Source organism: Coregonus clupeaformis, chromosome 11 (assembly GCF_020615455.1).
Source record: "Coregonus clupeaformis isolate EN_2021a chromosome 11, ASM2061545v1, whole genome shotgun sequence".
Taxonomy (NCBI): Eukaryota; Metazoa; Chordata; class Actinopteri; order Salmoniformes; family Salmonidae; genus Coregonus; species Coregonus clupeaformis.
The window spans coordinates 47,978,990-47,991,651 of NC_059202.1; the positions used below are offsets into that span (position 1 = coordinate 47,978,990).

The window sequence follows — 12,662 nt, forward strand, 5'->3', positions numbered from 1 at the left end:
TATAACATACAGTTATGAATATAACTACTGCTCCTTGAAGGAGGAAACGAGGTATAACATACTATGGGAAGTCAACGACTAATCATATTGACCTGAAGAAAATGAAATCACGCCCAACGGGCCAATGGAAGCCGAGCCCAACCTCGAAAGCCTCGCATTCCTGGCTATAATACCGGCGCTCGCAATTCAGTAACGCTCATCACCGAGCCCAAATCCCCTGACGGCACGAGGCCCAAATATGTTATACCTCGTTCACTCCTTCAGGGAACAGTAGTTATATTCATAACTGTAAGTTCCCTCTTAGTCGGTCACTTGGTATAACATACAATGGGGACACACAATCACGCCCCAAGTCGGCCCAGATGGTACCAAACTGGGAGGCCCACGGAAACCCAAGCACATACGTTACACACACATGTTCTAGGGAACCAGAACCTGCTGCAACCTGGCTATGTGCACTGACACACTGCCACTGAAGCCCAAGTCCATAGACCCCACGGTTCCAAGAACAATACTTACCTTGCCAGCCTGAAATGTCAGAACTAGTACAAGGAACCGCAAGTCATGACTTGGTAAAGTGCACACACGTTCTGCATAGCATCGACCAGAGTTGATGAACCACGGCAGCCCGAGGCTCAGAGAATGCCAAGAGTGTGTAAAGCTGTCATCAAGGCAAAGGGTGGTTATTTGAAAAATCTCAAATCTCAAATATATTTTGATTTGTTTAACACTTTTTTTGTTACTACATGATTCCATATGTGTTATTTCATAGTTTTGATGTCTTCACTATTGTTCTACAATGTAAAAAAGTCAAAATAAAGAAAAACCGTTGAATGAGTAAGTGTGTCCAAACTTTTGACAGCACAGATATAACCTAGCGTCATGCCCCTGAACAATGCCCAAGCAGCCGCCACACCCCTAGTGGAGTAAGCACGCACTCCCTCATTAAAATGCAAATCAATTTATAACATTTTTGACATGCGTTTTTCTGGATTTATTTGTTGTTATTCTGTCTCTCACTGTTCAAATAAACCTACCATTAAAATTATAGACTGATCATTTCTTTGTCAGTGGCAAACGTACAAAATCAGCAGGGGATCAAATACTTTTTTCCATCACTGTATATGTATACAACCCTCTCGTAGAGGGCGCAACTGTATAATCCCGTTCGAGGGTAAACTCTTAGCCATCAAATTCAACCTTTCAGGGGCCAAACTCACAGATCCCATATCTGCAGTAAGGGGTGCCAAACTCTCCCGTGCACCTGGGACAATATATGGTGATCCTTCAATGATACACTATATATACAAAAGTATGGGGACACCCATTCAAATTAGTGGATTTGGCTATTTCAGCCACAGTTGTTACTGACAGGTGTATACAATCGAGCACACCACCATGCAATCCATATACAAACATCAGCAATAGAATGGCCCTTACTGAAGAGCTCAGTGACTTTCAATGTGGCACCGTCATAGGATGCCACCTTTCCAACAAGTCCGTTCGTCAAATTTCTGCCCTGCTAAAGCTGCCCCGGTCAACTTTAAGTGCTGTTATTGTGAAGTGGAAACATCTAGGAGCAACAACGGCTCAGCCGCAAAGTGGTAATCCACACAAGCTCACAGAACGGGACCGCCGAGTGCTGAAGCGTGTAGTGCGTAAAAACCGTCTGTCCTTGGTTGCAACACTCACTACCGAGTTCCAAACTGCCTCTGGAAGCAACATCAGCACAATAACTGTTCGTCGGGAGCTTCATGAAATGGGTTGGCCGCACACAAGCCTAAGATCACCATGCGCAATGCCAAGCGTCGGCTAGAGTGGTGTAAAGCTCGCCGCCATTGGACTCTGGAGCAGTGGAAACGCGTTCACCATCGGGCAGACAAATCTGGGTTTGGCGGATGCCAGGAAAACGCTACCTGCCCGAATGCATAGTGCCAACTGTAAGGTTTGGTGGAGGAGGTATAATGGTCTGGGGCTGTTTTTCATGGTTTGGGCTAGGCCCCTTAGTTCCAGTGAAGGGAAATCTTAACATTACAGCATACAATTACATTCTAGACGATTCTGTGTCCAACTTTGTGGCAACAGTTTGGGGAAGGCCCTTTCCTGTTTCAGCATGACAATGCCCCCCCCATGCACAAAGTGAGGTCCATACAGAAATGGTTTGTTGAGATTGATGTGGAATAACTTGACTGGCCTGCACAGAGCCCTGACCTCAACCCCATCGAACACCTGTAGGAGAGTTAAAATGGTTATTCCATCAAACTTCAAATTATTAGAATAGTACACAACGCAGAACAGAACATCCAGGTTAAGGGTCAGTGGCCCAAGCCCGCGAACAGGAATGTTCCAAGTTCAGACAGAAGGGGAAGTCAGATCGCTATGATCGCCAGGAACTTTACTTTTGGTTTCTATTTTTATTTGTTGCGCTACTAGTACTGCCTATTAATGTTAAGGAGGCAGCTACAGTAGCTGGATGATATTAACATCTTCGGTTTTTATTTCATTAAATGTATTTTATTTCATCTGGGTGCTTACGTCACCTACTAACACCCTGGTACTACCCGTAGCTCCCGTTCTCCTCAGTCCGAGAAAACACAGAGAGAAAGGTATATGTTGCAGATTACTCCTGTGTAGAAGTCCATAACGTTAAATAAATAAAGCATCCAAAGATTCATGCTATAGGTATTGTTATAAAGGAGTGTGAGACTATTGAAACATGTAACTTTCAGAGTTTTATCGTTGTTACTGATATAGTTTTACAGAATGCAAAAAAGCATTGCTGTTGCTAGTTAGCATGTCTTTCTGTGATGCAGATGCTTAGCTGAGCTGCCGACGTATGCTAGTGTTGCATTATGGGAGAGTTTTAGCTCTCTACGGTCTGAATGGGATAAATGCGATTTGACGATGTAGCTTGTTTGTATTACAGTGTTTTTGTACATGAGTTGTTGTATTTTATTTTAATAGTGTCAACATTGAAAGCACCTAGCAATGTATTGGAGATGTGAGACAGGATATATGTTTTACTTTTCTTCATGCTCCTCTATAGAACAACTTGTCAGATGTTGCATTGGAGACTGATGTATTCCTGTCCTGTCTTTTCATAGTACCATTGCAGGTATGGTTATATTGTCTAAGAATTACTATTATACAGTCTTTGTATTGAAGATTGATCATTATTTTATTCTATACATTATGGCTTTATGTATGAATATGATTGTGTCAGTCCGAGAAAACACTGAGAGAAAGAACAACTTGTCAGATGGTGCATTGGAGACTGATGTATTCCTGTCCTGTCTTTTCATAATATTATTGCAGATCTACATAAAAGCCCAAAAAGACAGCCATAGTGTCGCACTTCATTTCTTGGTTCTTCTGTGGTACATATAAAGACCGCTACACACCTTTGGGATGAATTGGAACGCCGACTTCGAGCCAGGCCTAATTGCCCATCATCAGTGCCCGACCTCACTAATGCTCGTGGCTGAATGGAAGCAAGTCCCCGCAGCAATGTTCCAACATCTAGTGGAAAGCCTTCCCAGAAGAGTGGAGGCTGTTATAGCAGCAAAGGGGGTACCAACTCCATATTAATGGCCATGATTTTGGAATGAGATGTTCGACCAGCAGGTGTCGACATACTTTTGGTCATGTAGTGTATACTAGTTGAACTCTATTGTCCATATCCCCTAAATTTAATGTGTTGAAATAATTTGTTAACTTCAATAATAACCCATGCCTCTCTATAATCAACGTTCTAGATTCCTCCTATAACTGTTAGTATGGAGAGTGTGAAGCTACAGTATATCATTTGTTTCGTTATATTGCACTGCCATCTAGTGTTACCTACTGATCCAGGGCCTTGGACAGCACCTACTGTTCCTATACAATATTCAGCACCATGGACAGCACCCAGCACAGCAGCTTTTTTCCTTCATGATGATTCAACCTGGTCTCATAGACTAGACGTAACATAGTAAATGTATATCTGGGACATTCCATTTAGTATGATATGTTACTTTTGGTAAGGTTACATAAGACAGATGATTACTTAAGGAAAAAGCGAGTCGGATGTTGATCGGGGTGGATGGGTGGGCGTATAACGCCAACGTCTAGCAATCCAAAGGTTGCGAGTTTGAATCTCATCATGGACAACTTTAGCATTTTAGCTAAATAGCAACTTCAACTACTTACTACCTTTTAGCTACTTTTAGCATGTTAGCTAACCCTTCCCCTAACCTTAACCCTTTAACCTAACTCCTAAACATAACCCTAACCCCTAGCCTAGCTAACGTTAGTGATCTGGCTAACGTTAGACACCTAGCTAGAATTCATAACATATCATACGTTTAAAAAAATCTTAACTAATTTTCAAATTTGTAACATATAAAAAGATTTGTAATTTGTAAAATATCATACGAAATGGGTGATGGACATCCACATATTAATACATACCATATGAAACATATACTAAATGGAGCGTCTCTGATTTACGTACAGAAAAATACAAAATGCTCTGAGACCAGGTAGGATGACTGTTGTTCACCACTTACTATCAAATTCACAATAAAAAGATCAATGAACAAATAATTATTACAGACATAGAATTCTTGAAATGAAATGTTTTTTTTTGGGGGGACCACAGCGACCAATGTCCCTCAGCTCGAAGGCAAAGGAGTACTTGATGCCCAGGTTGTATAACCAATCGATGATGCCGCTGCTTGCTTGGTTTGGGTGGACATTTTTGGATTGAAATTATTGGATTGAACTACAGTACTGTGCTTTCCAGTCCTGGCTGGTGGGTGCCATCTGATGACAAAGCAACTTAATTGAAAGACTTATACCCACATATAGTGCATATTTGTCAAGTTTCAATGTTTTTTGCAGCTCATTCCAGTCACTGTCTGCAGCAAACTGAAAAGATGAGCGACCCAAAAATGTGAGAGTTTTAGGAGTCTATAACTGAACAGCTGGGAGTAGGCGTGGATGGAGATGAAGGACTTAAAGTTGCTATGGTTCTTCACCAGGTTCACCACGTTCCTCAACTCCATCTCAGAGTGGGGAGATGGGCCGTGGTAGGAGTCAGAGCAGGGGGTTGGTATTGGCACCGGGGGGGCGGGGGGACGACAACACACAAACACACACATGGATGGACACAGGTTATTCTGTGTACAACAACAAGGTATGTCATGCTTAGGAAAGAAAGCATTGTCTCATAAGACTATGCATTTCACTCATTTCATCTTTGAGACAGGAAACTATCAGCTGTGAAAAATCTATTCCATAGTCAACCTGTGACACCCACCACCAAAGCTGGTATGGAACTGTAGCCGTACATGGTTAACAGGTATTGGTGGTCAAAATCTCCAAAGCCGGCATCCCAGTTCCTGTTGGAGTTGACACCACGGCACACGGAGCCGGGGTTGTTGGAGCGAGTCTCACTCCACATACGGTCCTGTGAACCATGAGGACACAAGGGATTAACTCAGTAAACGTTTTACTGGTATACTAGGTAGCACAATCAGGATTGTCCTCATATCACTCTACATTGAGACACACTGAGGTGACACAGGTAAAAGGTCACAATTTACACTTAATTCTGTAACTCCCACCACAGTATACAGTAACTGCGTTATAATACTTAATGGTATATCTATAGTGGGTACCTACACTGGTGTGGGAGTGGACGTAGCCATCAGGGTTGGTCAGAATCAGCAGGTAGATGTCCATGGAGTTCAGGAGAGGGGTCAGGGAGGCATAACATATTTTGTATAACATATTAGATAGTATGTTAAATTTTATTTTTTCAATTAGAATACAATAGAAGTCTGAAGTGTTCTCTCAGCTTGTTGGCTGTCCACACTCCAGTGGCCTGATACCAGAGTCAACCCAGATGGCGGGACATTGGTTTCCACCAGTGCTGAACTAGAACAGAGAGAGGACAAGTGTTATTATCACAAATGCATCCAACACTACCCAGAATATGATAACACTTGTCCTTTCTTTGTTGTAGTTCAGGACGGGTGGAAACAAACATGGTAACAAACTGATAAATAGAAAAGTATGCACACAAACTAATCAGACATAGACACGAAACCCATATATTGACAAAAAACACATGTACTGTACATACACTAACAGGTGCAATTGTTGTAATAGGTCTAATGTTTCTGTACCTTGAGCGCATACATGGGCCTGCCCTCATAGGAAGTTCCAATCTGTACCTTGGTGACCAGGTTAGGGTGAGCAGCCACCAGGTCATCTATCCAGCTGTAGATCTTGAGACACACAATCAGACAACAACATCAGATAGTGCCAACATTGTATATGTTATGCAACATACATAAGTATTAAATATGATGTACACTGAGTATACAAAACATTAGGAACACCAGGTCTTTCAATGACAGACTAACCAGGTGAAAGCTATCACCCCTTATTGATGTCACTTGTTAAATCCACTTCAATCAGTGTAGATGAAGTGGAGGAGACAGGTTAAAGAAGGATTTTTAAGCCTTGAGACAAATGAGACATGGATTGTGTTTGTGTGCCATTCAGAGGGTGAAATTGCCTTTGAACAGGGTATGGTAGTAGGTGCCAGGTGCACTGGTTTGAGTGTGTCAAGAAATGCAACGCTGCTGGGTTTTTCCATGCTCAACAGTTTCCTGTGTGTATCAAGAATGGTCCACCACCCAAATGTATCAACTCGCAACCCAAGGTTTTTACTTGCGACATACACTGAGTGTACTTCATTATGAACGCCAGCTCTTTCCATGACATAGACTGACCAGGTGAATCCAGGTGAAAGCTATGATCCCTTATTGATGTCAATTGTTAAATCCACTTCAATCAGTGTAGATGAAGGGGAGGATACAGGTTAAAGAATAATGTTTAAGCCTTGAGACATTTGAGACATGGATTGTGTACAGTATGTGTGCCATTCAGAGAGTGAATGGACAAGACAAAATATTTAAGTGCCTTTGAACGGGGCTTGGTTGTAGGTGCCAGGCGCACCGGTTTATGTCAAGAACTGCAGCGCTGCTGGGTTTTTCACGCTCAACAGTTTCCTGTGTGTATCAAGAATGGTCCACCACCCAAAGGACATCCAGTCAACTTGACACAACTGCAGCATTGGAGTCAATATGGGCCAGCATCCCTGGGTGGGGATGGGGGTGGGTGCAACTCAATATTGGGAAGGTGTTCTTAATGTTTTGTACACTTAGTGTATAGTTAAATGCACAAAGGGTACATATTGAAGATGTGCACGTGCATCCCCAGAATCTTTTCACGTGTCTATTTTAAAGGATAAAGCTAAGAACATTAACAACTTCATAGTTACAGTTCAGAAAGTATTCATACCTCTTGACTTATTCCACTTTTTTTTTTTTACAGTCTGGATTCAAAATTGATTAAATAGATTTTTTTCTCTCACCCATCTACACACAATATCAATCAATCAATCAATCAATCAATTTTATTTTATATAGCCCTTCTTACATCAGCTAATATCTCGAAGTGCTGTACAGAAACCCAGCCTAAAACCCCAAACAGCTAGTAATGCAGGTGTAGAAGCACGGTGGCTAGGAAAAACTCCCTAGAAAGGCAAAACCTAGGAAGAAACCTAGAGAGGAACCAGGCTATGAGGGGTGGCCAGTCCTCTTCTGGCTGTGCCGGGTGGAGATTATAACAGAACCATGCCAAGATGTTCAAAAATGTTCATAAGTGACAAGCATGGTCAAATAATAATCAGGAATAAATCTCAGTTGGCTTTTCATAGCCGATCATTAGAGTTTAAAACAGCAGGTCTGGGACAGGTAGGGGTTCCATAACCGCAGGCAGAACAGTTTAAACTGGAATAGCAGCAAGGCCAGGCGGACTGGGGACAGCAAGGAGTCACCACGGCCGGTAGTCCCGACGTATGGTCCTAGGGCTCAGGTCTCTCAGTTGGCTTTTCATAGCCGATCATTTAGAGTTGAAAACAGCAGGTCTGGGACAGGTAGGGGTTTCGTAGCCGCAGGCAGAACAGTTGAAACTGGAATAGCAGCAAGGCCAGGCGGACTGGGGACAGCAAGGTGTCATCATGCCCGGTAGTCCTGACGTATGGTCCTAGGGCTCAGGTTCTCAGAGAGAAAGAGAGAACGAGAGAATTAGAGAGAGCATACTTAAATTCACACAGGACACTGGATAAGACAGGAGAAGTACTCCAGGTATAACCAACTAACCCCAGCCCCCCGACACATAAACTACTGCAGCATAAATACTGGAGGCTGAGACAGGAGCGGTCCGGAGACACTGTGGCCCCATCCGAAGAAACCCCGGACAGGGCCAAACAGGAAGGATATAACCCCACCCACTCCGCCAAAGCACAGCCCCCGCACCACTAGAGGGATATCCCCAACCACCAACTTACAATCCTGAGACAAGGCCGAGTATAGCCCACAGAGGTCTCCACCACAGCACAAACCAAGGGGGGCGCCAACCCAGACAGGAAGATCACGTCAGTAACTCAACCCACTCAAGTGACGCACCCCTCCCAGGGACGGCATGAAAGAGCACCAGCAAGCCAGTGACTCAGCCCCTGCAACAGGGTTAGAGGCAGAGAACCCCAGTGGAGAGGGGAACCGGCCCGGCAGAGACAGCAAGGGCTGTTCGTTGCTCCAGCCTTTCCGTTCACCTTCACACTCCTGGGCCAGACTACACTCAATCATATGACCTACTGAAGAGATAAGTCTTCAGTAAAGACTTAAAGGTTGAGACCGAGTCTGCGTCTCTCACATGGGTAGGCAGACTGTTCCATAAAAATGGAGATCTATAGGAGAAAGCCCTGCCTCCCGCTGTTTGCTTAGAAATTCTAGGGACAATTAGGAGGCCTGCGTCTTGTGACCGTAGCGTACGTATTGGTATGTACGGCAGGACCAACTCGGAAAGATAGGTAGGAGCAAGCCCATGTAACGCTTTATAGGTTAACAGTAAAACCTTGAAATCAGCCCTTGCCTTAACAGGAAGCCAGTGTAGGGAAGCTAGCACTGGAGTAATATGATCAAATTTCTTGGTTCTAGTCAGGATTCTAGCAGCCGTATTTAGCACTAACTGAAGTTTATTTAGTGCTTTATCCGGGTAGCCGGAAAATAGAGCATTGCAGTAGTCTAATCTAGAAGTAACAAATGCATGGATTAATTTTTCTGCATCATTTTTGGACAGAAAATTTCTGATTTTTGCAATGTTACGTAGATGGAAAAAAGCTGTCCTTGAAACAGTCTTGATATGTTCGTCAAAAGAGAGATCAGGGTCAAGAGTAACGCCTAGGTCCTTCACAGTTTTATTTGAGACGACTTTACAACCATCAAGATGAATTGTCAGATTTAACAGAAGATCTCTTTGTTTCTTGGGACCTAGAACAAGCATCTCTGTTTTGTCCGAGTTTAAAAGTAAAAAGTTTTCAGCCATCCACTTCCCTTATGTCTGAAACACAGGCTTCTAGCGAGGGCAATTTTGGGGCTTCACCATGCTTCATTGAAATGTACAGCTGTGTGTCATCCGCATAGCAGTGAAAGTTAACATTATGTTTTCGAATAACATCCCCAAGAGGTAAAATATATAGTGAAAACAATAGTGGTCCTAAACGGAACCTTGAGGAACACCGAAATGTACAGTTGATTTGTCGGAGGACAGACCATTCACAGAGACAAACTGATATCTTTCCGACAGGTAGGATCTAAACCAGGCCAGAACTTGTCCGTGTAGACCAATTTGGGTTTCCAGTCTCTCCAAAAGAATGTCCAGTCTCTCCAAAAGAATGTGGTGATCGATGGTGTCAAAGGCAGCACTAAGGTCTAGTAGCACGAGGACAGATGCAGAGTGCGATAATGACAAGGTGAAAACATGTTTTTATAAATTTTTGCACATTTATTTAAAATGAAATGCAGAGATATCTGATTTACACCCCTGAGTCAATACATGTTAGAATCACCTTTGGCAGAGATTACAGCTTTGAGTCTTTCTGGGTAAGTCTCTAAAAGCTTTGCACACCTGGATTGTACAATATTTTCACATTATTCTTTAACAAACTCTTCAATCTCTATCAAGTTGGTTGGTGATCATTGCTAGACAGCCATTTGCAAGTCTTGCCATAGATTTTTAAGCCGATTTAAGTCAAAACTGAAACTAGGCCACTCAGGAATATTCAATGTCGTCTTGGTAAGCAACTCCAGTTCATATTTGGCCTTCTGTTTTAGGTTATTGTCCTGCTGAAAGGTGAATTTGTCTCCCAGTGTCTGTTGGAAACCAGACTGAACTAGATTTTCCTCTGTTTATTTGAATAAATAAAATAAAAACTCCCTAGTCCTTGCCGATGACAAGAATACACATTACATGATGCAGCCACCACCATGTTTGAAAATATGAAGAGTGGTTCTCAGTGAATAGTTTGCCCCAAACATAACACTTTGTATTCAGGACATACAATTAATTTCTTTGCCACATTTTTTATAGTCTTACTTTAGTGCTTTATTGCAAAAAGGATGCATGTTTTGGAATATGTTTTATTCTATACAGGCTTCCTTCTTTCACCCTGTCATTTATGTTAGTTTTGTGGAGTAACTACAATTTTGATCCATCCTCAGTTTTCTCCTATGACAGCCATTAAACTCTGTACCTGTTTTAAAGTCACCATTAGCCTCATGGTGAAATCCCTGAGCGGTTTCCTTCCTCTCCTTCAACTGATTTAGGAAAGACACTTGTATCTTTGTAGTGACTGGGTGTATTGATACACCATCCAAAGTGTAATTAATAACTTCACCATGGTCAAAGGGATATTTCATATCTGCTTTTTTTATTTTACCCATTTACCAATGTCCCTTCTTTGCGAGGCATTGGAAAACTTCCCTGGTCTTTGTGGTTGAATCTGTGTTTGAAATTCACTGCTCGACTGAGGGACCTTAGAGATAATTGTATGTGTGGTGTACAGAGATGAGGTAGTCATTCAAAAAAAATTTGGGACTGACCAATGTAGATATTTTCAAATTCATGCAACTTAAATGCTTAATATCACGAAATTTCGATTTGAAATCATTTGGACATCGGAGCAATCTTGAGGGAATCCTTTTTGAGTCAGAAAATGATATTCATATGATAGGTAAGACCTTGCAGAGAGCCTATGCAACTGACAATCTCTTAGAAACAAATATAAACTCTTGGAACCAAGCCCTAAAAAGAACGGATATTGGCACAAGATGGAGGGAATGTTGGAACATACAGTAACTAACAAAATTACAGTTAACAAAAATGTACACTTAATCCAATATAAACATATATATTTAACTTATTGTACAAGAGACAAAATTCACAAATTCTACAGCACAATGGTAGAGTCATGTCTTAAGTGTACTGATGTTGTGTCTTCGTGGCCAGAATGATGAAGGAAAGGCTGGTTACCTAGATGAAGGAAAGGCTGGTTATCTAGAGTGTCTGAGGAATAAATAGGAACCTAACTTGACTGGTGAAACAAGGTTTCGCGTTTCGATTTTCACAGATATATTTCTTTGCAAGTTGAACGAGTGGGAATACAACATGGATCATGTTAGGATATAAACATTGATTTTATCAACAAAAAACTACACTGTATTTTATCTGTGGGAACCCCAGGATGACAAATCAGAGCAAGATTACTGAATGTAAGTACATTATTTACCTTCAGAGCTGAATGTATCAAACCAGTTGCCTTGAGAAGTGTTTTGTTGTTGTGCACATCTTCAAACAATAGCATGGTATTTTTTGCTGTAATACCTACTGTAAATTGGACACTGCAGTTGGATTAACAATAATTGAAGCTTTCTGCCCATATAAGATATGTCTATGCTCGGGAAAGTTTGCTTTTGTATACAACGTCCTCCTAGTCACATTGTCCGTATTGAGCAAGAACTGTCCCGATTTCGGGACACCGATCCAGTAGAGGTTAAATCGTTTTTTCCCCTCGTCAATCTACATACAATACCCCATAAAGACAAAGCAAAAACACGTTTTAGAAATTTTTGCAAATGTATAAAAAATAAACTGAAATATCACATTTACAGAAGTATTCAGACCCTTTACTCAGTGCTTGGTTGAAGCACCTTTGGCAGCGATTACAGCCTTGAGTCTTCTTGGGTATGACGCTATAAGCTTGGCACACCTGTATTTGGGGAGTTTCTCCCATTCTTCTCTGCAGATCCTCTCAAGCTCTGTCAGGTTGGATGGGAAGCATCGCTGCACAGCTATTTCCAGGTCTCTCCAGAGAGGTTTGATTGGGTTCAAGTCCGGGCTCTGGCTGGGTGAGTGGCGCAGTGGTCTAAGGCACTGCATCGCAGTGCTAGCTGTACCACTAGAGATCCTGGTTCGAATCCAGGCTCTGTCGTAGCCGGCCGTGACCGGGAGACCCATGGGGCGGCGCACAATTGGCCCAGGGTAGGGGAGGGAATGGCCGGCAGGGATGTAGCTCAGTTGGTAGAACATGGCGTTTGCAACGCCAGGTTTGTGGGTTCGATTCCCACGGGGGGCCAGTATGAAAAATAAAAAATACATTATTATGTATTTGGATAAGAGCGTCTGCTAAATGACTAAAAAATGATTTTTTTTAAACATCTGAGACTTGTCCCAAAGCCACTCCTGCATTATCTTGGCTGTGTGCTTAG

General features: G+C 42.3%; 1 pseudogene; it reads right to left on the reverse strand.

Moving 5' to 3' along the window:
• Nucleotides 1–4,891: 4,891 nt before the first annotated feature.
• LOC121577178 lies at nucleotides 4,892–6,747 on the reverse strand (annotated as a pseudogene).
• Between the last annotated feature and the right edge of the window lie 5,915 nt (nucleotides 6,748–12,662).